Source organism: Sturnira hondurensis, unplaced genomic scaffold (assembly GCF_014824575.4).
Source record: "Sturnira hondurensis isolate 20B ecotype Veracruz unplaced genomic scaffold, ASM1482457v3 Scaffold0025406, whole genome shotgun sequence".
Lineage (NCBI taxonomy): Eukaryota > Metazoa > Chordata > Mammalia > Chiroptera > Phyllostomidae > Sturnira > Sturnira hondurensis.
The window spans coordinates 1,131,391-1,158,657 of NW_028098037.1; the positions used below are offsets into that span (position 1 = coordinate 1,131,391).

A 27,267-nucleotide genomic window follows, 5' to 3' on the forward strand; every position below is an offset into this window, starting at 1 on the left:
TTTGATCATCCATTGCTGGATGCAGTTTGCCAATATTTTATTGAAGATTTTAGCGTCTATGTTCATCAGCGATATTGGCCTGAAGATTTCTTTCTTTGTTGTGTCTCTATTTGGCTTTGGAATTAGGATGATGCTGGCTTCATACAAAGAGTTGGGGAGTTTTCCCTCCTTTTGTATTTTTTGGAATAGTCTGTGAAGAATAGGGGTTAGCTCTTCCTTAAAAGCTTTGTAGAATTTTCCTGTGAAACCATCTGGTCCGGGGCTTTTGTGTGACGGGAGTTTTTGGATTACTTCTTCAATTTCATCTGCTGTTATTGTCCTGTTCATGTTTTCTGTTTCTTTTTCATTGAGTTTTGGAAGATTATATTTTTCTAGAAATTTGTCCATTTCACCTAGGTTTTCAAATTTCTTGGCATACGGGTCTCCATAGTAATCTCTTACAATCCCTTCTATTTCTGTGGTATCAGTTGTAATCTCTCTTCTTTCATTTCTGATTTTGTTTATTTGGGTCCTCTCTCTTCTTTTCTTGATGAGCCTACTTAAAGGTTGTCTATTTTGTTTATCTTTTCAAAAAACCAACTCCTGGATTCATTAATCCTTAGAATTGTGCTTTTCATCTCTATGCCATTTAATTCTGCTCTGATGTTGGTTATTTCCTTCCTTCTACTTGTTCTGGGCTGTCTTTGTTGTTGTTCCTCAAGTTCTTGCAGGTGTCGGGTTAGGTTGTTTGTTTGAAATGTTTCTATCTTCTTTAGGTAAGCCTGTATTGCTACGAACTTCCCTCTCAGGCCTGCCTTCACTGTGTCCCATAAGTTTTGGGTTGTGAGTTCATTTTCATTTGTTTCCAGAAACTTTTTGATTTCTTCCCTAATTTAGTCTTGACCCATTTGTTGTTTAATAGGATACCTTGTTCTTCCTCTTCTCCTTCTGGTGTTCCTAATATTCGGATATTATTTCGTTTCATATTGTCTTGCATTTCTCTTAATCCCTTCTCATTCTTTCTGAGCCTGTTTTTCTTCCTTGTTCTGTCTGGGAGATTCTTTCTACTCTGTCCTCTAACTCACTGATGCGATCTTCTGCCTCATCAATCCTACTTTTTATACCTTCTACTGTGTTCTTCAGTTCAGAAATTGTATTCTTCATTTTCTGTTGGCCTTTGCTGGTGGTTTCTATTTCCTCTTTCATGTTGATATAGTTTGTGGAGAGTTCATTGTAGCTCCCCTGTAGTTTCTGGTAGCTCGTTGTAAGCTCTTTGAATTTCCTGATAACCAGTGCTTTTAATTCAATATCTGATAGTTGACTTGCCTATTTCATCTAACATTCTTTCTGAGACTTCCACCTTTTCTTTCATTTGGGGATTGTTTCTTCCCAGTCCTGTCTTCCCATTGTTTGTGATACTCTTCTTGTTGGCCTCAGCTTCTTAAATTGATCTGTTCTGGTTCCCTGGGTTTATGGTGTGAACTTCTGTGGTAGGATGCCTGTGAAATTCAGTGGTGCAGTCTCCTTCAGGTATCTTGGTGTTCTTTGCTTCCACCTAGTCCTTTTGTGTGTGTGTGTGTGTGTGATCAGTTGGAGGGGGAGGCAAAATGGTTTATGATAGCAGAAGAGTATTTTATGTTATTTACAGTCACAGTCAGTAGAGAAGAAATAGACANTGTTGGCCTCAGCTTCTTAAATTGATCTGTTCTGGTTCCCTGGGTTTATGGTGTGAACTTCTGTGGTAGGATACCTGTGAAATTCAGTGGTGCAGTCTCCTTCAGGTATCTTGGTGTTCTTTGTTTCCACCTAGTCCTTTTGTGTGTGTGTGTGTGTGTGTGTGTGTGTGTGATCAGTTGGAGGGGGAGGCAAAATGGTTTATGATAGCAGAAGAGTATTTTATGTTATTTACAGTCACAGTCAGTAGAGAAGAAATAGACAATATTTAGGCTGCATATAGAGTTAACCATACTCTTAGACCCAGCTTGCCCTTTTAAAGAAAGGATGGACAGAAGATAAGTGTCTCGTTGGGTAGGAAGGCTTGTGAATTGTATCTATAACCAGTGAGCTTGCGGGCGGTCAGGTTTTGAGGTAAGGTGAGAGTAAAGGTTAGTAACTAGGTGTAGCGTGTGAGCAAGTAGAGTTAATTCCTATAGTAATAGAATTCAGGAAACTGTAAGGTGGTCTAAGGTCTGAGAGATGTGTTGTGAAGTATTTACCGTTGTATAGAACAGCTATTATTTACAATAATATCAGAGCAACATTCACATGACATACTCTGTGTGATCTGTCTGAATGGGGTTTATAGAGCTTGGATAGTATGCCAAAGGAAAGCTAGTGGCATGAAGTATAGAAAATTAGCAATAAACTGTGGAGGAAAGAACAGGGGAAACCTGTCAAATAGTACAATATAACCAGCCAGGACTAAGAAACCTATACAGAAAGAGGAGGAATACAAATATACTATTAAAATAAAAAAAGAAGTGAGAATAATGAAAAAAATAATAATATACCTATACAGCAACTTGAAGCTTCTCTGCTATAGCAAAGTGAGATTTGTCTCTGTGTCAATATTGTTGAGATGCCCCCTCTTTAGGTCCCACTATGGTCCTTTCTCAGTTCCCAGTTATTTGTGTCTGTTGTGGGTAAAAGAAAACTAAGCAACAAACAAACAATCCAACACACACACACACACACACACACACACACAAGTCAGGATAAAGGAGGAATAAGCAAAAAGTTTGTGAAGAAAGAAAGAAGGACTAAAACTGGACAAAAAGAAAGGAGAGGAACAAAGTATTGAAAGATAGAGCAATAATACAATTAAAAAATATATGATTACTTAAAAAAAAGAAGTTGCTAAAAAAAAAAATCTTCCCTTGTCGGTTTCAAACTGTTCAAACCGGTATTTCTGGTTGCACTAGGACCTCTCTCTGGGCTGGGATGCAGGCGCGGACTCCGGCGCAGGCGTGCCAGCCAGGCTACCAGATTGTGATTTGGGCGCCCACACCCCCGCAGGCTGCCGGGGTCCCATGGGATCTGGCACTGTCCTTCCCAGTCCTGTGGTGGGACCCAAGTGCTCCCGCCCCTCCCCTGGGTGGCTGCTGGGCTGGTTGGGCTGTGAGGCAAGTTGCTGTCGCAGAACACCTCAGTTCACTTTCTTTTTTTTTAAATTTTTTAATTTTTTAAATATATTTTATTGATTATAGCATTACAGTTGTTCTATTCCCCCCCTTCATTCCCCTTCACCCGCACCCTCCCTCCCCCACCATTCTCCCCCCCCTTAGTTTATAACCACGTGTCTCAAGTTCTTTGGATTCTATATTTCCCCCACTATTCTCGCCCTCCCCCCTATCTATTTTCTACCTACCATCTAGGCTATTTTCTGTGCCTTCTCCCCCCTTCTCCTCCTCCCACCCCCCTATTTCTAACCCTCCATGTGTTCTTCATTTTATGGTTGCACTCCTGATCTAGCTGTCCTCTTGGTTTTCTTTTGCTCTAGGTGTGGTTGTTAATAACCAGAGGTCAAAGAGGGCCTATGGCGTCCTGTCTGCCGCCTGCCGCTGTGGCTCTCACCGGTGCCGCAGTTGCTGCCGTCACTGGGCCCACGCGTTTCGTCCCACTGCACGCGAATGTGCCACCGCCGTCAGCCATAGCCCCCTGGGGCCTGCGTGGTCTGTCTCACTGTGCGCGAATGTGCAACCTCGGTCAGTCTGCCCCGCACCCCAACTGGTTCCGGGGGGACCTGTCCTGCCCAACCCTGCTGGCTGCTGGCTCCGCCCCTCTTACCGTCCCTGTTGAACGGTTAGATGTTGTCGGACTTCCGTATAATTCAATTTTCTGTCCTTTGGTTGTGTCTTTGTTTCTCCAAACCTTTGTTGTATTCAAACTTGGTTGTGGGAGAAGGCACAGTGTTTCCACCTATGCCTCCATCTTGGCGGAAGTCTCTCACTTTCCAATAAAGACTTCTCCAACAAAGCCTGCCTCTCAGCCCAGCCCAGTCCCCAAAAGACCTGCAATGACTATGCCCTTCTCAAATCCCCCCAGCTGGTGGGCTGGTGACCACAGAGTCTGCAGTTGAACATGGCCCTCTGTCCTGTTACCCTTTATCTAAACTTAAGCATACAGGTCTCTGCCCGGTATTGCCCAGCCTTGCCTAGACGGGGAGGGAGGGAATCAGTTCTCTTCCACGGACCCTGTGGCAGGCCCACGGCTCCCACAGAGTCTGTTGTAGACCAGCCGGGTGTCGGGCTTCTGGAGTTCCCTCTGCAGCAGGCGCCCCAGTGCTGGTTCTAGATAGAAGCCTCTGTTTCCTGGCCATGGCGGTGGCACCAAGACCGTTAGGCTCTGCCCGAGGTCACCTGCCACCTCTTATTTTCTGCACTCATGTACCAGGCCAAGAGCACAGCCGCTTTTGTCCTTACTCATGGCCCAGAGTCCTCACTGACTTGCAGCTGTCTGGTCCCTCTGTCACACTCTCTGGTCTCTTATTTTCATAAATGCTTAGGAATTGTTGATTGATTATGCTGTTCCTCAGTAGATCCACCTGGATTTTCTACCAGGTGTATGGAAGCTGGATTCCCTCCATGCTACTCTGTAGCCATCTTGTCAGAAAACTAACATGTTTATTTTCAAGTCTCTATGAAGACTTTCAAGTCTTTACTGGACCCAGTGACTTGTCCTCATCATAGATTTTTCTGTCTCATCTGTTTTTTATTTTTTTTAATTTAAAATATTTATTGAATCATGCTTTGCAGAAGAACCTTTTTAAATAAATCACCAAAATCCAAGTTTCCTCTCTGATCTCAATGCTAAGCTTTTTCCCCCACCCTAAATAGTAAAGCAATGTATATTTTTACAGTGAATCAATTAGTCACAACTGATTCTCAAATGCTTTTTAGAAATATAGGTAAGATCAAACAGACTATATGTAGTGATTGTAAAACCTGAATAGGTAAAGCCTTATTCTAACTGACCAAATGACCAATCAGCTGGAATCAGCCTTTTCAGTTTAAAGATGACTTTGTTCAGGACTCCTACACATTAATGGAGGGCTGCCATTGAAGTTCCTAGCACAAGTGCTGCTGCTGACACTAGATGCTGCAAAAAAAAAACATGGGCACAGAGAGAACACTCTGCTGATTCCATTTTATTCTTCAACAGATTTCTCTTCACTCTCTTCTTCTAGGCTTCATCTTTTCCTTGTAAGAATCCTGGCTGTGGTATCAAGAAAATAATTTTCCTTCCAATTCTTTCTTCATTAAAGCTTTATCTTCAGTGAAACTTTTTATCTCTTGATTGCTGAAATACTCAGGTATTTTTCCACTTTGGTCTTTCTTTGAAACAAACTCACCAAATATTCTTAGTGCTTTATGGGTGTCAGAATAATAATTTTTTTGTTAACATTCTTGCATTTTTCTGAGCAACTGTTTTAAGTAGTAACAGACTCTTTTAAACTTTTTATTCTCTTTCTTCTAGCTCTCATTGGTATTTTCATCTTTCCTTTTTCATTATTTCTGAGAGATTTTACTCTGGATTTAGACATTGAGCTAAACTTTAAGTCATAAAAACCTAGTCCGAGTTTTAGATGTTTCTGTGATTCTTTCATTCTTTGCTTCTGTTTGGTTAGAATCCAGTTTCTTTCTCCTAACATTTTATTTTCCTCAGATGACTCCTTATGGCTTATTCCCTTTATCTGGAAGGTACTGTTGGTGCTGGAGAGCTGCAGTTATAAGGCATGGGCTTCACACTTGCACTTTTTACTGGTGACTTTTGCCTTGGAAGTAGATATGTGTTTCTTTTAGGTTTTCTTCTTCCACTTCAATGTCTGCCAACATATTTTTTTGGTGAATAAATGTGATATTGCATGGAGACTAAATTATTCATGAATTTAAGAATTTTGGACACTTGAGCTCTGAAAGGCATACCTGATATCCCTTGAAGAAATTCTTCAAAAATCAGCAGTCTGGCACCTAACTCATAGATCTCCCCTGTTCTTTCTGTTGCTTGACTAAATCATGTTGGGGGGAAAGGCAATTCAGGAATTAGACTGGCTCATAATTTCTTCTTAAACTCAGAATGCTTCTTTCTTTGTAGAAAGAGAGAGAGAGAGAAGAGAAGAAGAAGAGAGAAGAGGGGAGGGGAGGGGAGGGGAGGGAAGGGAAGGGAAGAGAAGGGAAGAGAAGGGAAGAGAAGAGAAACATCAATTTGTTGTTCCGCTAATTTATGCATTCATTGGTTGATGAATTCACTGGTTGAATTCATTGGTTGATCCCCAGGTGTCCTGACTGGGGATCAAACCTGCAACCTGGTGAATTGGGATGATGCTCTAATCAACTGAGCTACTCAGCCAGGGCCAGAATCTTCTGCTTTTTAAAAATGTATGTATTTATTTATTTTTAAAAATTGAGATGCAATTGACATACAACGTCAACTGTTTCAGGTATACAGCATTCTTGTTTTTATGAGTAGTTTGTGTGCAATTTCAATATCTGGCTTAGATTTTATGTTCTCCACTTTTTTCTTCTGCTCTGTAATCATCATTTAAAAAAGCCAAGGTACTGTGATCATTGGCACTCACTCTTTTGGTTTCCACATTTTTTTTCAACTGCTGGAATGTCTTCATCTTCACACTGAATGTACTCTTCCACAGAAAAGTTTGTCCACCTGTTGCTATTGATGAACTCTTTAGCATAAGTCATCATCTGTTTTTCTCAGGATGTTCTTTTTCTAAGTTGGGATATTCATCTTCAGAAGAAGACATGTACAAAGAGGAAGACTTCTTCAAATCAGGCTCTGTATATGATGTTATCGACAAGAAAGGGTGATAGGAGTGCTTTTCTGATACAGATCTGCCAGAGACACTAGGAAGGTCTTTCCTGGTGATTACTGGCTGAACTTCCTTTAAATTTAGTTTATTCTCCAACATGTTCTCTAACTATGCCATAGTTTCCTTTTGGGCAGCTTTCAGCTCTTCTTGCTTCATTGGAGTGGTAAACATCAGAAAAGTCCACAGAATCTCATAGCTTATACATGTATGCTCATCTACCCAGGAAAACCACTGTTAAAATCAGCCACTGCCCACACCAGCTGCTGGCACCACCTTCTCCCCTTTCTATTCCTCTTCCTCCAAGGCTGCTGCCAGGGCCTCTAAGGAGTCCTGGTGTTCATACTTGGTGACTACTGCTCTGGTGCTGGGATTTACCTAGGTGTGCAGACTGGAGGCCACCAGCTTTGCTAGCACTGTGTTGCCACAGCCCAAGGGCTCACACTGGCCCCAGGCCAGGGAAGCTGGCACCTGCCTCCTCTGTTTTAAAATCTGGATTGTAAGTCCCCTCTTAGTGAGTTTTTCTTATGAGAATTCTTCATGGCCTGGACTGAGAACATCTTCTACTACAATAATTTTATATTTGGTTTTTACCTAGCATACCTGGTTAGAATGGGTTTGAAGACATTTTTATACTCATGACTAAGGTTGAGGACCCCTCCATGACCATACATGGATAGTATAAATTTAAACCTAAGTCCACAATGGGACAGGTCTATGGTAATAACTTTCATTAGAAATCTTTTCTATCCCCACCCAAATCAACACCAAGTCATCCTAATTTCTCCCTGTGTCAGTGTCTGTTTTTCTTCTTGTTCATATTTTCTTTGAAGGTGTATCTCTTGCATAGTCCCTGGTTTACATGAGGGATATCAACATCAATTCCTCATTTTCTAAGTTCTTGTTTCTTGTCCTTATATAAGCAATAAAATCCAAGTCCCTTATATTATCTAGATCAGTATAGACCCAGGGCTATCCTAGATGTTTGTGCATACTGTCCTTATTTCCTGTTTCTGTTCATTATCCCTTTGGGATTGTCTTTTTAAACATTGCTACTAAATTGGAGTTTGCATGTAAAAGTATGTTTGTTATACTTCTAGATATTTATAGTGAAAGCTAATCATCTCTTCAAAATGATGGCTGGAAGAAAAGTCAATATTAAACTGTAGCATGTGAATTAGAGCTCAATAAAATTATAACCTAAAACAGTATCATTTTCTATAGGAAAAAATCTATTCATAAAATATTTAAAGTGTTAGAGTTACTTTGCCAACTGGAGCAGAAAGTACCTGTATCTAGAAATACACATTGCAAACTCATGTCAATAATAATTGTTGATAAAGTCATTCAAAAGTATACATATTTCTCTTTTCATAAAATATTAGGTTCTGATATACTCTTTAAGAGGTTGCTCCAAAACATCTGCAAATCTGTGTTAATATCTGCTCCAATTAGCCATACAAACTCCAATTAGCCATTCTTTAAAGAAAATTAGTAATCTGAAAGTATCCTGATGGTATTTTTTCAATTTCGAATTCATGTTTTACCAGAGTTCAAGTCACTCAGTTTGTATTTTCTGAAAAGTTCAGGATTTACACACAGTGGGTAGGGTACTTGATGCAAGAACTCTTAGGCATATAATGAATGAAAAATAATGAAATAATGACAAACTTAGGCCACTTGCCCTTGGGACATGTACATTTTATTTACTTCTATATTGTTATGTGTGAGGCAGATTTATGACTATATGGATTTATGGTTTCATAAGTACATCATGAGTTTTGTTCAATAAGAGTGTACCAGAGATATCAAACAGTTGATTAAGAGCATATGGATTTAGCAGCTTATAAAGAGGCTGAATGAGTTTTAGTTTGCTTTTTTCTAACCTTTTGAACAACTGGAAGATAATATAAAAAAGAAGGACTGAATGAACATTTATGGCCGTATTCTCATGTATTGAAAAATTTTGAAAAGATTAATGAGAGGGGGCTCATTATGTAAAACAAAGTTGGCATAAACTTTGTAATAGTGCTTACTCTAAATGTCTCCCTTTGAACCACCAGAGTCATCACAATTTCCACATTGCATTATTCTAGCTTCAAGTTGGAATGATTCTTAATGTTACAGTTTTTAGGTATTCCTAACTTAAATATTTTTAACCCTTACCTGAGGATATGTTGATTGATTTAAGAGAAAGAGAAAGAGAGAGAAAGGAAGAGAAAGAAAAAGATAAACATCAATCAGTTTCCTCCCACATGTGCCTTCTCTAGGGATGGAACCAACAACATTTCAGTGGGATGATGCTCCAATTGAACAATCTGGCCAGGGCTCCTAACTTAAATTTTAGGTAGAACAAAAATAGTGGCCAAGTAGGTGAAGCTGAGTCTACTTGCTCTTGCATCCAACTTGGACACTTGGCTGATCTTCAAAAAAATAAACTGAAAATTCAACAGAATCTTAGCTAATATGAAGTTTGAAAGCCAAGGAGTACAGAAGATGCTTCACAATGGGTGGTAAGGAGATTTTATAGTTGGAAGGAGGAGTGCCCTATGCCGGGCACCTGTAACCACAAAGAGCCTGGTCAGAGATCGCAGCTCCCTCCACTCCTAGGGCAGGGAATCCCCAGACCTGGGCTGGGAGTGACTTGTACACACTAAGTTTGGGAGATGCAGGCTACACACACACACACAGTGAGCAGCACACCCATAGCTGCAGCAGAAAATGCCAACTGAGAGAGTGCCAGAGAGAGAGAGGGGCGGGGGGAATTCTATCAGCACCTGGGTTGGGTGGAGGAGGTGAGAGACTCTTGACTTTATGGAGAGGTGGTGTGTATGGAAAGCTGGACAGTGACTCAGTGCTGCAGTGGGAATGTCCAGAGAGACTTTGTAAAAGGGTAATTGAGGAGTGCTGTGAAGAGACCCCACACGTAGCTGCCTTGCCAGCAAGGGGAAATGATTGAGGATGAGGTTTGCCACCACTGAGTGCCGCTGGATAGATTGGCCAGAAAGGTGCAAAGTGAGGAGATTTCTCAGCCCCAGCCTGGTGCAGCTGGCAAGGGGATAGAGGCAGCACAGAGTGGAGAGTGCAGTCTCTGTCTGCTCTGAGGGCAGTGGGCTGGGAACTGGAAGGGCAGAAGGTGTGCACCTGAGATTTTTTAAAGCTGGACAAAGTTCCCTTCCCCTGAGGTAGAGATATAACCTATGGGAAGAGAAGGTTACACCCAGCCCCTACCTCCTGCTGAAGCAGAGAATATCTGCAAAACAGGAAGATCAGGCTCAAGAACCTTGGAGGGTGCATTTCCCCAAGAGAAAGACAGTAAGAACAATGCCTAAAGGGCCCATTTTGAATTTCTCTCAGGGAGACTAAATACACTGGTTCCTAGGGCCCTGTTTCACTGAAGTCAACAAAGCAGGTAGTTCATAAAGTGGTGTAACAAGGGAGAATCTGGGCCTTGCCCAGCCTTGGCTCACACACAGAGCTGCCATCAATGCCAAGAAGGAGAGAGCTATCCCACACTCTATGAAATGAACAGGTAATTAATCAGAAACGATACATTATGGAAAATAAGGTGGGACGGACCAATATGGGTAGTGCAGGGGCAGGAGGAACACACCCACAATTTTCCTAGAACACTGAATAGGGCCTCCCAGCAGAGAACTAGGGGTCCCGCCTTCCCAATCACAACAGAAACCCCCTCTAGAGGCAGGCAAAGGTGATATAAGCGGTGTTGCGCGAAGTTGGGTGACCAAATTTTGGGACCTTAATCTGATTAAAAAAAACCCCCAGTGGATCCAGAAAGAGAAGTCAGAAGGTGAATATCAAATGTCAGGGGCAAATTTTACCTTGTTTGTCTTCAGAATTTGTGTTTTTTTATTCCTTTCGCATAGACTTTTAATATTTCTTCTTTTTCTTCAATTGTATTCCAATTAATTCACTATTCTTTATCTTTTATTTTTATTCTTTTTATTCAGGTTTTTATTATTTTTTGCTTTATTTTGATTTGAAATCTCATAAAGCACCTTTCCCTTGTCTTACTCAATTTTGCCTTCTTCCTGCCTTTTCTTGTTTTTGTTGTGAATTTTATTTTTCTCCCATGCTATGCCTTTTTCCTATTCCTTACTCTTAGTATTTTCCCTCCTTCTATCCTCTCACAAGCATTCCTTTTAGTCAGCTCACTTTCTTTATCCCCCTCTTATAATCTTATTTTCTTACCAACTTTATTTTTAAAAAAAATATTTTATTTATTTTTATTTATCTTTAGAGGGGAAGGGAAGGAAAGGAGAGAGGGAGAGAAATATCAATGTAGGGTTGCTTCTCGTGGGTCTCCCTGCCGGGAACCGAGAACAGATGTGCAACCCAGGCATGTGCCCTGACTGGGAATCGAACTGCGATCATGTGGTTTGCAGGCCCAAGCTCAATCCACTGAGCTACACCAGCCAGGGCTTCCTTACCAACTTTACAAATTGTCGTTTCCTTGGCATAGAAATTATGGTTATTGCTGTTTTTCTTCAGTGATATTCCTATTCGTTCTCTACCTTTTGGTACTTCAAATTTCATAGGTTATCTCTCCCTGTCTTACTCTGTTTTGCCTCCTTCCTGCGCTTGTTTATTTGAAGTAGGAATTTTATTTTTTGCCTTTCATTAGTCTGGATTGTATTCCTTACTCTTGCTATTTTTCCTCCCTCTATCCTCTCACAATCATTTTTCTTTACTATAGATATCTCATATTCTCTTTCCCCTTTGTATAATATTCTTATTCCCTTTCTACCTTTACCAATCTTTGCTCAGCTATTGTTGTTATTGACCCTGCTGTGGTTTTTCTGCAATTTTGTTTCCTTTGGTTCAAACTTCATAGTATATTCTCCTCCTTTTTTTAGTCTGTTTTGTTATCACCCTTTCCTGTTTTACTTATATTTTAAATTTTATTCTCTCATTTTCTTTACCTTATTTCTATTCTCTATCCTTATTATTTCTCCTCCATCTTCCCACCCAAAATCATTTTTCTCTCCTATAGTCATCTTATATTCCCCTTTTTTAATCTCATGATATTCTTAATCTCTTTTCACCTTTATTAATCTTTGTTCAATTGCTGTTGATATTGTTGATGTGGTAGGGGGTATTTTTGCTGGCATGGGTTTGGTTTCCTGGTAATATTGCTTTGTTAACCAGTACTTGTAGAATAGCATACAACACATGGCAGGAATTATGACTCCCAGTCAGCCATCTGGATGGTAGAATCCACAAACAAATGAGCCACCAATAATCAGAGCCCAGGCGCAACAAGAGAGTCCACATAAAGTGAATAAAGGGAAACTCTAGAGCATCAATTTTAGGAGATCAAAGAAACTGCACCACTGAATCCCACAGAACTCCTATCACTCAAGTCCACCCCATGAAGACAGGCAGGCAAAGTAGAGCAACATGAGATACAGAAACAAAAAGAGTCACCTAATGTGGGAGGCAAAGAAAGAACCCCCAATTGAAAGAAATGGAGAAATCCCCAGAAAAGGAGGTAAATTAAATTGAGGCAAGGAATCTATCAGACATAGGATTCAAAATAATAGCTTTAAGGATGCTCAGAGAACTCAGTGAGAACTACAAGAAACTTAGCAGGAACTATAGCAGCATGAAAAAAGGCATAAAAACTATGAACAAGAACGAGGATGAAATGAAGAATACAATATCTGAAATGAAAAATAAACTAGAAAGAATTGAAAGCAGGCTAGATGAAGCAGAGGACCATACCAGCAGCTGGAAAGTAAAAAGAAATACCCAGAGAAACAAAACAAAAAATAACTCAGAAAAAAATGGGAATAGTTTGAGAGAACTTCAGGACAGCATGAAACATAAGAACATTAGCATCATAAGAATAGCAGGAGAAGAAAATGATAATATCAGAAATGAAAGAAGTTACAGCCAACACCACAGAAATGCAAAGGATTGTAAGAAATTACTATGAGTAACTATATGTCAAGAAGTTGGACCACAGGGACCCTGAGATAAATAATAGCACTTGGTTTTGAGATAGTGAGCTTGTGGTAATTTGGTTTGCAGCAGTAGAAAACAAGTAACATTTTTGTTTCAATGTCTGAAGTCTTTTCATGGTATGGGGTCACTCTTCCGCAAGCACCTCTCTCTGTTTGACACATTTCCTTTAAAGCATGGTTTGCAAAAGTAGATGGAACCATTGCAGCAAGATCTGTTCAGATAAAATGCATCAATGAGATGGTGGGAGTTGTAAAAAACTAATAAGAAACTTGAAATATGTGATTAAATTCAATGATGCCATTTAAAAAAAAAAGAAGTTGGACAACCTGGGCAAAATGGAAAAATTTGTAGAAACATACAATCTGCCAGAACTGACTCAAGAAGAAGCAGAAAACCCAAAAAGACCAATAACAATGAGTGACATTGAAACAGTAATAAAAAAAACTGCCAATACACAAAAGCCCTGGACCGGATGGCTTCACAGGTGAATTATACCAAACATTTAAGGAAGAACTAACTCCTATTCTTCTCAAACTATTCCAAAAAATTCAAGAATAAGGAAGACTCCTAATCTCTTTTTACAAGGCCAGTATCACCCAAATTCTAAGAATTGGCAAAGACACAACAAAGAAAGAAAAGTACAAGCCAATATCACTGATGAACACAGATGTTAAAATCCTCAAAAAAATACTGGCATTAGAGATTCAGCGATATATTAAAAAGATCATACACCATGACTAAGTGAGATTCATCCCAGGAATGCAAAGATGGTACAATATTTGCAAATCAAAAAATGTAATCTACCACATAAAAAAATGAAGGATACAAACACATGATTACGTCAATAGGTGTTGAAAAAGCACTTGATAAAATCCAGCACCTATTTATGTTAAAAACAGTCAACAAAGTGAAAATAGAAGGAACATACTTCAACATAATGAAAGCCATTTATGAGAAATCTACAGACATTATATTCAATGGGCAAAAACTAAGCTTTCTCCTTAAGATCAGGAATAAGACAAGGGTGTCTGCTTTCATCACTCTTATTCAACACGGTACTGGAAGGTCTAGCCACAGTGATCAGATAAGAAAAAGAAATAAAACTCATCCAGATTGGAAAGGAGGAAGCAAAACAGTCATTAATTGCAGATGACATGATAGTGTATATAGAAAACCCTATAGTACAGGTGGCAAACACAAAGCCCACACACTAAATCTAACCCTCCACCTTGTTTTATCCAGCTGCAGTGCTGACCTCTCACTTAACTGTTAAGGAGTAGTTACATTTATACAGTCCTAAAATTACATTACACCCTTTGAGGCTGAATTGGTCCCCGATGAAACTAAGTTTGATATGCTTGCCCTATAGTCTCCACCAAAAAAACTACTTGACCTAATAAGTGAATTTGGCAAAATAGTATGATACAAAGTCAATATTCAGAAGCTGATGGCATTTTTATAAACCATCAATAAAATACCAGAAACTAGGAAATAATCCCATTTACTATAGAACAAGAAAAATAAAGTACCTAGGAATAAATATAGCCAAGGAGGTAAAAGACATGTACTTGAAAAACTGTAGAACAGTGAAGAAAGAAATTAAAGAATACACAAATAAATGAAAGCATGTACCATGCTCATGGATTGGAAGAACTAACATAATTAAATTGTCCATACTATCCAAAGCAATCTATAGATTTGACACAATTCTTATTAAAACACTGATAGCATATATCACAGGTCAAGAGAAAATATTTCAAAAATGTATATGGAACTCAAAAGACCCTGGATAGTCTCAACAATATTAAGAAAGAAAAATAAAGTAGGGGGGATCACAATATCTGAAATCAAACTATACTACAAGACCATTTTAATCAAAGCAATCTGGTATTGGCATAAGAGCAGACATATAGATCAATGGACCAGAACAGAGAGTCCAGAAGTAAACCCAAGTCTCTATGGTCAATTATTATTTGACAAAGGGGGCATGAACATACAACTGAGTAAAAATAGCCTCTTCAATAAATGGTGTTAGGAGAACTGGACTGGCATGTGCAAAAAAAAAAAAAAGAAAGAAAGAAAGAAACTAAACCACCACTTACACCATACACCAGAATAAACACAAGGTGGTTAAAAGACTTAAATATGTCAGGGTACCATAAAACTCCTAGTAGAAAACATAGGCAGGAAAATTTCAGATATGCCACATAGCAATATTTTTGCTGATATATATCCTAGGGCGAGAGAAATAAAGAAAAAGTAAACAAATGAGACTACATCAAAATAAAAATCTGCACAGCTAAAGAAAGAGGAGAACATTGGCAGGAAAATCTCAGATATTTCACGCAGCAACATTTTTACTGATATGTCCCCTAGAGCAAGAAATATAAAGGAAAGAATAAACAAATGGATCTCATCAAAATAAAAAGCTTCTGCGCAGCTAAAGAAAACAGCATTAAGATAAAAAGAGAAGCAATGGTTTGGGAAAACATATTTGCCAATGATACCTCAGACAAGGGTTTAATATTCAAAATATATAAAGAACTCACACGATTTCACTCTAAGAAGACAACTAACCCAATTAAAAAATGGGAAAAGGACTTGAACAGACACTTCTCCAAGGAGGACATACAGAGGATCCAGAGACACATGAAGAGATGCTTAATATCGCTTGCTATCAGAGAGATGTAAATTAAAACCACAATGAGATACCACTTTACACCGGTGAGAATGGCTATCATAAACAAAGCAATAAACAACAAATGTTGGAGAGGGTGTGGGGAAAAGGGGACTCTGGTCCACTGTTGGTGGGATTGCAGACTGGTACAGCCATTATGGAAAACAGTATGGAATTTTCTAAGAAAACTAAAAATGGACCTGCCCTTTGACCCAGCAATTTCACTGCTAGGATTGTATCCTAAGAACCCTAAAACACCAATCCAAAAGAACCTATGCACCCCAATGTTCATAGCAGCACAATTTACAATAACCAAGAGTTGGAAGCAACCTCAGTGCCCGTCAGTAAGTGAATGGATCAAAAAACTATCGTACATACACACAATGAAATTCTATGCTGCAGAAAGAGAGAAGGAGATCCTACCTTTTGCAACAGCATGGATGGAACTGGAAAGCATTATGCTGAGTGAAATAAGCCAGGTGTTGAAGGACAAATACCATATGATCTCACCTTTAACAGGAAGCTAAACAACAAAACAATGACGTAAGTAAAATATAACCAAAGACACTGAAACAGAGAACAGGCTGACAGTGACCAGAGGGGAGAGGGGAGGGAATTTCAGGGGAAATTGGGGAAGGATTTAGAGGAACATATATAAAGGATACATGGACAACAACTGAGAAGGGTGGAAATGGGAGGCGGGGGGGAGCACGGGGGGTGGAATGGGATGGGAGTAATAGAAAACTCTACTTGAAAAATAATTAAATAAATTTAAAAAAGAAAAAAGATAAAGATGATGATGACAATGATAAAAAAAAGAAACCATCATCAAAATGGAAAGAGAACTGAATGTATGGGAGAACATATTTGTCAATGATACATTAGACAAGGGTCTCCAAAATATATAAAGAACTCATGGGACACAACACTAGGAAGACAGACAATCCAATTAAAAAGGGGACAGAAGATCAGAATAGACACTTCTCCAAGGAAGAGATACAGAGGGCCCAGAGACATATAAAAAGATGCTCAACATCACTAGTTATCAGAAAGATACAAATTAAAACCACAATGCAATATGGCCTCACAGAGGTCAGAATGGCCACCACTAATAAATCCATAAACAAATCCTACTGGGGAGGATGTGGAGAAAAGGGAACCCTAGTGCACTGTTGGTGGGAATGAAGACTAGTGCATCCACTGTGGAAAACAGTATGGAATGTTCTCAAGAAACTAAAAAATGTAACTGCCTTTTGATGCAGTGATTCCACTGCTGGGAATATACCCTAAGAATCCCAAGTCATCAGTTCAAAAGAGTTTATGCACTACTATGTTCATAGTGGCACTATTTATAGCAGCCAAGTGCTAGAAACAGCTTAAGTGCCCATCAGTAAATGAGTGGATTAAAAAACTGTGATACATTTACACAAGGGAATACTATGCAGCAGAATGAAAGAAGGAACTCCTACCTTTTGTGACAGCATGGATGGAACTGGAAAATATTATGCTTAGTGAAATAAGCCAGGAGGTGAAAGACAAATACCGTATGATCTCACCTATAAGAGGAGTGTAATGAACAATAAACTAACAAACAAAATAGAACCACAGGCATGGAAACATGGAACAGACTAAAAGTGAACAGAGGGTTGGGGGAAGGGGATAATGGTGGAAAAGGGGGAAGGGACTAGATAACCTGTATACATGACCATGGACATGGACAACCGTGTGGAAATTGACTGTGGGAGTCAGGGGTGTGATGGGCAGAGAGCAAAGGGAGAAAAACACATCTGGCTGGGGGATCATACATGTCTGGATTGGTGGATGGGACCTGTCATCTAGGTATGAGCCCTGGTCTCAGAAATCGAACCCACCACCTTTCTGGCCAGGGCGCACATGTTGGCTTTTCAAAACCTAGTTCTTCTCATGGTACCCATGCTTACTCTCAGGCTTCCCCTTGAGTCTTACACCATGGAGCCTTCTCCATCCCTCCCCCTTCACTCTACTGAGAGTAGTACGCTGATGTGAAGAGCTTCACCTTTAGATTTTTTTTTCATTTCTTTAATTCCAATGGTAGTTCAATATTGAACTTCAACATTTCTACTGTTTGTTTGGTTTTATATTTGGATTGCCACTCCATTTCCAAGGCCACAGTTAGGTTCAAAACCTTTCACTAACTGATTTTGGAAATGAAACATAATTTTATTTATAAATCTCTAATATATCTTTATACGATTTCAATGTGTGGAAATCCAGATTAAAAAAAAACAAAATTTTTGGAGATATTTATTCATTTAGAGAAAAACATGGAAGCTACTTTCTTGAAACAGTAAGTTCTCCAGTGACTACAATGGAAACATTCAAGGTTGGGACAGAGCAGGCATCAGCACAGGAGAGCAAATGGAAAATGTGAATATGGAAAGAAGAGTACAAAGCTACTGGAGGAGCAATAACAAAGGAAGGTTGTGTGCAGATATGTAGAATCAAAGGTTCAAAATGTGTGCATTTTCCAGAATGTGCAAGAACAAATGTGGCAAGTGTTGTATGGGGTTCCAAGTAGCAGGCAGTCACCAAAATTCTAGATTTTCTTCCTTCCTTTCTCCTTCCTCCCTCCCTTCCTCCCTCCCTCCCTTCCTTCCATTGAAACAAACTGAACATCACATTTGAGCTGGACACTATGCTAGACTTTAAAATGGACTCACATGAACAAGTATAAAGGACACATGGACAATAACTAAGGTGGGGGGTGGAAATGGGAGGGAGGTGGGGAGCATGGGGTGGGGCAGGGCTGGGAATATAAGACAGAAAACTGTACTTGAACAAGAATTAAATAAAAATATAAATGGCAATCCTTGCTCTCAAAGGTCTTAGTGACAAATTTAAAATGTGGAATCAGAGATGGAGTCATTTAAAGAGAAACTATATTATTCCCTATGTGGACCAGGGGGCTGGGGTCCAGGGGCCAGGGAGGGGCCTAGGGTGGGAAGAAGGGAAGAGCCCCCTGAGGCTGGAGTTCTGGTCTGTCAAGTGCAGAACAAGCCAAGCACATTGAGAAGATTGTTGACCAGGCAGCACTGCCTGATTTGGATCTTGATTCCTAAATGTTGTTTTTAGGCCAAGGAAGGAGTGTAATAAACTTTCTGTTATTCCAGTACAAAAAAAAAAGACAATGCAGTGAGAGTTTCATAAAGTGAACTTGGTCAAATTTAATAAAGGAACTGTAATTTTTTGAGATTACTTCCTTTCTCTTTCTAAAACATTGATAGATGGGTAGTTTTTAAACAATGTCTTTGAGGAAAGTGACATCACCAAAGTGGTGATCTAGGATACCCCAACATTTGTCTCACCAGTCACCACCAAGATCAATAATTAGACAGAAATATATGAATAACAACAATTCTGGGAGAATTCTGAAGTCCACTTAGGAACTTTTGGAAACACAGTGGAATAAAAAACAGAGAATAACTGCACAAGAAGAGGGGTAAGACAGCTTCATTTTGCCTTCACTTCAAGCCAGCATTGCTCAGTTCCAAGAGGGAACTTCCCAGCTAGAAAGAGTTCCCATCATCAGGAAGGAAGAGTGGAATGAGTGTGTTTGGGGCACTGGATGAAGTCTTGTTTCATTTTTACCCCACCCAAACTGGCAGAGCTTTGTATGAAGGCAGCTTGAAATAAGGAGGAAAAGCAGGGGCTACCCCAATAGTGGCTACACAGTGGGAACAATTACATTTCACAGTGACCTGCTCTACAAACTCAGATTTCATCACTGAAGAACTAATGGTCTGCACAGTCGCCTCGGATCCCTTGAAGCTTTCACAAGCTTTGGCCCAGAGCTATGTATGTTCACTGATGCTGGCCATTTGAGTCTCTCCCCACTTGCTCCCCTGAAGCCAGCTCAGGCCTCTGTGTGAGTGCAAGATGCTAGCCTTCAAAACTGTATCCAAGACATTATAATAATATTGTCTAAAATCAATGACAAAGAGAATTTAAAAAGCAGCAAGAGACAACATTTTTTTTTCTCATTCAAGGGAACTCTTGGATAAGAGCTATCAATGGATTTCTCAGTAGAGACTGCAGCCTGGGAGAGAATGGGATAGTAAAGTTAAATTGCTGAAAGAAAGAAACTGCCAACCAAGAATATTTTATGCAGAGGAAAAAGTTTTGTCTTTGAGAAATTTAAAAAAAGCTGGCAACTCTATCTGGATCATCTATTTCTTTTTTATTGGTTGGCCTGTAAAATTCAAACACCTAAGATGTATCATCCTATTCCAAGATCTACCTGTCAGCACCCCAGCCTCAGGACATGTACTGTAATTTCTCCTGCAAGCTGGGAAGCTTTCTCAGTCCTGCTTGTCTTGATATCCTGGACTTTGTTCCTCATACTTCTGTTCCTCGTGGCTGCTCTCACAATCTCCCCTATCCTTCCACATTTCAGCCATTAAATTTTCCTTCAGCTGTTGTTCTGTATCAGTCTTGGTACATTCAAAAGTCTTCCTTTCCTTGCTTCACTCACAAGTTTCCTTTACCCATTTCAGCCTTGCATTTGCCTCCCACCATTAAAACCGTGGTCACCAAAGTCACCAATGGGCACTTATCTGTTTTCATCTTTATTTGACCTCAGACTCTTTGCCAGAGTTACTCTTTTCTATTTGAACTTCTTCCTCACCCCTTGATTTTTAACACTCCATACTTAGATTTTTTTTCTGGCATTTCTGCCACTTCTCAGATTTCTGCATCCATGTAAAATAGTCATTCACACTGCTGTTTCCTTTTCTTCCTCTTTCCACATATATGCTGCCCTTCCTAATCTTTAAAGTCAATTGCCCTTTATTTATTAAAATATTTTACTTATTTGTTTTTAGAGAGAGAGTAAGGAAAGGAGAAAGAGAGGGAAACACCAAAATGTGGTTGCCTCTCATGCACCACTTACTGGGGACCTGGCCCTCAACCCAGTCATTTGCCCTGGCTGGTAATCAAACCAGCAGTGAACCCTTTGGTTCACAGGCCTGCACTCAATCCACTGAGTTACACCAGCCAGGGCTAAATTCAATTGCCTTTTAAAATAATTGTCTCAAGATAAATGAATAAAATCTTAAAAAAAGAAAACTATCTAGATGAATGCAGATTCCTCACATGAAAACATAGATGCTAGAAGGAAGGGAAATAGTGTCTTTAAAGTGCTGTCAACCAGAATTCTATATCCATTAAAAACAGTTCTTAGGAATTTTCATTAAATAGAGACACATTTTTTTTTTAAGATTTTATTTATTTATCTTAGAGGGGAAGGGGAGGAGAGAGAGAGAAATATCCATGTATGGTTAAATAGAGACACTTTCTGATAGAGGAAAATGAGAAGGACTTATTGCTAGCTGACTGGTCTAAAACACTTGTTAAAGGATGCTCTTCAGACAGAAACATGGAACATAAGGAAAAAAGGAAGAGTTGAAATGGTAAACATCAGGGTATATTTAATAACCATTGTTCTCCTGTTGAGTTACCTAAAATATGTTTGATGTTTGAAAGCAAAAATTATAACAGTCTCATGTATTCTACAACATAAACAGAGGGAAGATAAAGAGACTTGCAGGCAACACAGTTTTTATGACTACTTAAGGTGGTAAAATACTGAACCTAAGTAGTTGGTGAAATATTAGGTAAATATATATATTTTTTAGTTTTTATTGAATTTATTGGCATGACACTTATTTTTAGAGAGGGAAAAGGAAGGACAAAGAGGAGGAGAGCAACATCAATGTGTGGTTGCCTCTCTTGCACCCCCTACTAGTGACTTGGCTCATAACCCGGGCATGTGCCCTGGCTAGGAATTGAACCTTCAACTCTTTGATTTGCAGGCTGGCACTCAATCCACTGAGTCACTCCAGCCAGGGCTAGATATTGCTGTTTTACAAGTAAGGTATATGAATCTGAAGTTCAAGAAAAAAGGTCTAAGTTAGAGATTCAAGTTTGGGTACCACCAGATTTCCATTTAAGCTACAGAGAGAAGAGGCCCAAAAAACTGGTAATTGGGGACCTTCAACATTAAGTGGCCATAGGGAAGAGGAACCAACAAAGAAAACTAAGGAGAAATCATTGGTGATTTAGAGGGAAAAAAGAGTGAGATATCTTAGAAGCCAAGTAAAGAAAGTATATTAAGAAGTAAGGACTGCTGTATGGTGATAGAGACTTGATTTTGGATGGTGGACACACAATCAATATACAGATGTTGTAAACTGATACACTTGATTTGAATTGTACACTTGAAACATAATTTTTTAGGTAATGTCATCCCAATACATTCAATAAAAATAAAATAATAAAATAATCCTCTCAGTCCAACTAAATGAAATGATGGATTTGCCAATCTTTCATACTTTTCATTAGGTTCTTGAATTTAGAATCATTTTACATCCAAGGTGAGAAACTGTTACTTTCCATGAAGGCTATAAGTAAAGTGACTTTAGATAATTTTACATGTCTATGTAGTCATAGTGGCAGTGTCCATGGGAAACTCCCTGCCCTCAGCCCCAGAGAGAGCTCTGATGGTTATCTCTGACATTATGTTAGCATGCCTGTCCTAGAAGAACCCTTTAAGAAACTCCCAAACTCTTTTTATGAAGCCAGCATCATCCTAATTCCAAAGCCAGGTACAGACACAACAAAGAAAGAAAACTTTAGGCCAATATCGCTGATGAACATAGACGCTAAAATCTTCAATAAAATATTGGCAAATCACATCCAACAATACATCAAAAAGATCATACACCATGACCAAGTGGGATTCATCCCAGGGATGCAAGGATGGTTCAATATTCGCAAATCAGTAAATGTAATACACCACATAAACAAAAGCAAGGACAAAAACCACATGGTCATATCAATAGATGCGGAAAAAGCTTTTGATAAGGTACAACACCCATTTATGATAAAGGTACTCAGCAAAGTGGGAATAGAGGGAGCATTCCTCAATATAATAAAGGCCATATATGAAAGACCTACAGCCAACATCATACTGAATGGGCAAAAACTGAAAGCTTTTCCACTAAGATCAGGAACAAGACAAGGTTGTCCACTTTCACCACTTCTATTTAATATAGTATTGGAAGTTCTAGCCACAGCAATCAGACAAGAAAAGGAAATAAAAGGCATCCAAATCGGAAAGGAGGAAACAAAACTGTCACTGTTTGCAGATGACATGATAGTGTACATGGAAAATCCTATAGACTCTACCAAAAAACTGCTGGAACTAATAAATGAATTTGGCAAAACAGCGGGATACAAAGTCAATATCCAGAAATCAAAGGCATTTCTGTATACTAACAATGAATCAGCAGAAGCAGAAATCAAGAAAAAAATCCCATTCGATATAGCAAAAAGAAAAATAAAATATCTGGGAATAAATCTAACCAAGGAGGTTAAAGACCTGTATGCAGAAAATTACACAACACTGAAGACAGAAATCAAGGAAGACACAAACAAATGGAGACGTATACCGTGTTCATGGATTGGAAGAATTAACATCATCAAAATGTCCATACTACCCAAAGCAATTTACAGATTCAATGCAATACCTATTAAAGTACCAATGGCATATTTCACAGACATAGAACAAACACTTCAAAAATTTATATGGAACCATAAAAGACCCCGAATAGCAGCTGCAATGTTAAGAAAGAAGAACAAAGTAGGAGGGATCACAATACCTGATATCAAACTGTATTACAAGGCCACTGTAATCAAAACAGCCTGGTACTGGCATAAAAACAGGCACATAGACCAATGGAACAGAATAGAGAGCCCAGAAATAAACCCAAATCTCTACAGTCAATTAATATTCGACAAAGGGGGCAGTATCATAAAATGGGGTAAAGATAGCCTCTTCAACAAATGGTGTTGGGAGAACTGGACAGCTACATGCAAAAAAATGAAACTCGAGCACCAACTTACATCATACACCAAAATAAATTCAAGGTGGATAAAAGACTTAAATATAAGCCATGACACCATTAAAGTCCTAGAGGAGAACATTGGCAGGAAAATCTCAGATATTTCACGCAGCAACATTTTTACTGATATGTCCCCTAGAGCAAGGACTATAAAGGAAAGAATAAACAAATGGGATCTCATCAAAATAAAAAGCTTCTGCGCAGCTAAAGAAAACAGCATTAAAATAAAAAGACAACCAACTGTATGGGAAAACATATTTGCCAATGATACCTCAGACAAAGGTTTAATCTCCAAAATATACAAAGAACTCACACGACTTCACTCTAAGAAGACAACTAACCCAATTAAAAAATGGGGAAAGGACTTGAACAGACACTTCTGCAAGGAGGACATACAGAGGATCCAGAGACACATGAAAAGATGCTCAATATCACTAGCTATCAGAGAGATGCAAATTAAAACTACAATGAGATACCACTTTACACCGGTGAGAATGGCTATCATAAACAAAGCAATAAACAACAAATGTTGGAGAGGGTGTGGGGAAAAGGGGACTCTGGTCCACTGTTGGTGGGATTGCAGACTGGTACAACCATTATGGAAAACAGTATGGAATTTTCTCAGAAAACTAAAATTGGACTTGCCTTTTGACCCAGCAATTCCACTGCTGGGATTGTATCCTAAGAACCCTAAAACACCAATCCCAAAGAACCTATGCACCCCAATGTTCATAGCAGCACAATTTACAATAGCCAAGAGTTGGAAGCAACCTAGGTGCCCGTCAGTAAATGAATGGATCAAAAAACTATGGTACATATACACAATGGAATTTTATGCTGCAGAAAGAAAGAAGGAGCTCCTACCTTTTGCAACAACATGGATGGAACTGGAAAGCATTATGCTGAGTGAAATAAGCCAGGTGTTGAAGGACAAATACCATATGATCTCACCTCTAACAGGAAGCTAAACAACAAAGCAAACAAGCAAGCAAAATATAACCAAAGACACTGAAATAGAGAACAGGCTGACAGTGACCAGAGGGGAGAGGGGAGGGAATTTCAGGGGAAATAAGGGAGGGATTTAGAGGAACCTATATAAAGGATACATGGACAACAACTGAGAAGGGTGGAAATGGGAGGGAGGGGGGAGGAGGGGGGGTGTGATGGGATGGGAGTAATAGACAGAAAACTGTACTTGAAAAATAATTAAATAAAAAAATTGAAAATAAATAAACTAATAAATAAAAAGGAAAAAAAAAAAGAATGAGCCAAACACTCTTATGTTTCAGTGAAGAGACTAAAGTCCAGATAATTTAGGGGTTTGTTAGGGAATTGGACCTTGAAATGATCAAGATTTAGTTTTCTCTACCTGGGGAAAGGGACTCTAAAAGTGAAATAAAATTTAATTACAAAAAATATAATGAAATGTACATTTCTTGCATTCTTGAGTTTATAGCCAGAGATTTTTACCTAACACACATACACACACCTACACCTTTCCCCCCTCTGCTGACACGTTTTCATCTTTAAGTGAGAGAACATGTGGCATTTGGCATAGTCCAGACTTTCCATAAAATTGCCAGGAAATGTTCTGAGATTAAGGATTAAATCTACATAAAAACTCTGGGTTGTCTATGTGACCCCAATAAATTCAATAAAAAAGAAACATCTAGAGACCTGAAACACTGAAAGGTTATAGTGATAGTCAACATATGTAATTGCAGATTTTAAAAAATGCTAACACTTGAAATAAATTTATTTTAAATTGAAAAAAATTCCCTCAAAACTCTGGATTGTCAGTACTCATTGAGCTACTCCTTTGAGTTCTAGGGTATTAGAAGTTCAGAAAGAGTTATTAATGAGCCAATACCAACAACTGTGGTCAGTTAATGGGGTAAAAATTAAACATAAGATTTAGAGAGTGATGATTATACAACCAAATAACTTCAGACTTGAATTTTGGTCACATTTATTTCAGTTAAAGTTCTGTAAAATTTCCAGTTGTACCTAATATGAGAAAGTCAGCCAAAATTGAAGGGAAGAAAGAAGAAGAAACAAAACAGGTTGGTTTAGTATAAGATATTTTGCAATTAAATTTATTTTATTTTAATTAATTGATTAATTTTTATTCTCATTTGAGGATGTGTTTATTGATTTGGCAGAGAGAGAGAGAGAGAGAGAGAGAGAGAGAGAAAGAAATATTAATCAGATGCTTCCTGTATGTGCCCTGACCAGAGATCAAAATTACAAAATTTTGCTGTAAAGGATGATGCTCTAACGAACTGAGCCACCCTGCAAGGATGAAATAGTTTAATTTAGGTAAATTACATTTCTTCTGTAAAACCCAAAGTAGGAAAATAATTAAATTGGTTTAAATTAGATAAGTGATAATAATTACAAATCTCTGAAAACATTTTTAAAGGATAAATATATGATTATATTCAATTTCCTCTGTTTTAAAGCTTTCAGTTACTCACTTTTATGAAAAAGCATAGTTTGCTATTTCTAGTTAAGAAATAATAAATCTGTCAGTTTGATTCTGGGGTTCCTGGATTTTCCAGTGAACTGATATACTTTGGCAAGATTTCTCTCTTATGTCATAACAAGTTTTCTTTAGTCTTTGTGTATTTTGGGGGTGTCAAGTCCAAAGTCTTAGTAACAAGCAAGTCTTTTGGGGATCCACATTAAATTCCAATGAATCAGAGTTGCAAGGGCATTCAAAATTAATCTAATCCTATCCTCTGGTTTCAGGCAAGATAACAGAATTATGCTTCACACCACTACTTCTAAAATCTGAAAGGATAGAATACTCTAGAGTATATGAATGAAATACTACAGTTATTCTTGATACTATTCCATCTCTTATTATGCATGAGTTATTATGGATAATAAGTTATTATGCATAATAACATTATTATGCATAATATTTGCATAAATTGTTATGCAAATCAAGATAAATAATAATTGAGGTTGTTCGCTTTGTTTCTTTTGCAAATTGGGTAAGTCTATTAAGAACTAGTATATATAGGCTGGAATTCTAAAAATAGATTTAACCTTTATTGTATTTTCTCCATTACCATTTAGTTCCCTTTTACTGCCCTCCCCCAACAATCACCACACTGTTGTCCATGCCTATGAGTGCTTTTTCCTTTGTTCCCAATCCCTCCACATCCTCATCTACACTGCCTCTGCACTAGCTGTCATCCTACTCTCCATCTATGAACCTGTCCCCATTTTCCTTGTTGTTCAATTTGGCCATTAGATTCCACATATAAGTGAAATCATAAGGTATTTGTCTTGGTCTGACTGTCTTATTTCACTTAGCATAATGTTCTCTAGGTCCATCCATACTGTCACAAAGGGTATCACTTTCTTCTTGTTTACAGTTGAGTAGTATTCCATTGTGTAAATGAGCAATAGTTGTTTTATCTACTCATCTACTGGTGGATACTTGGACTGCTTCCATATCTTGGTGATTGTAAATAATGCTGCAATAAATATAGGAGTGTTTATGTTCTTTTGAATTAGTATTTTGGGTTCCTTTGTGTATATTCCTAGAAGTGATATTCCTGGCTCGAAAGGCAGATCCATTTTTAATTTTCTGAGGTATCTCCATCCTGTTTTCCACTGTGGATGTACCACTCTGCATTCTCATCAACAGTGCAAAAGGGTTCCCCATTTTTCACATCCTCACCAGAACTTTTTGTTGATTTATTGATGATAGCTGTTCTGACAGGTTTGAGATGGTATCTCATTGTGGTTTTAATTTGCATTTCTCTGATGATTAGCGATGTTGAGCATCTTTTCATATATCTATTGGCTATTTGTATGTCCTCTTTGGACAGGTGTCTGTTCAGGTG

At 38.6% G+C, this 27,267-nt stretch overlaps 1 pseudogene; it reads right to left on the reverse strand.

The window, feature by feature from the left end:
• Positions 1 to 5,125: 5,125 nt before the first annotated feature.
• LOC118982579 (protein FAM161A-like) overlaps positions 5,126 to 27,267 on the reverse strand; it is a 198,776-nt pseudogene continuing 176,634 nt past the window's right edge.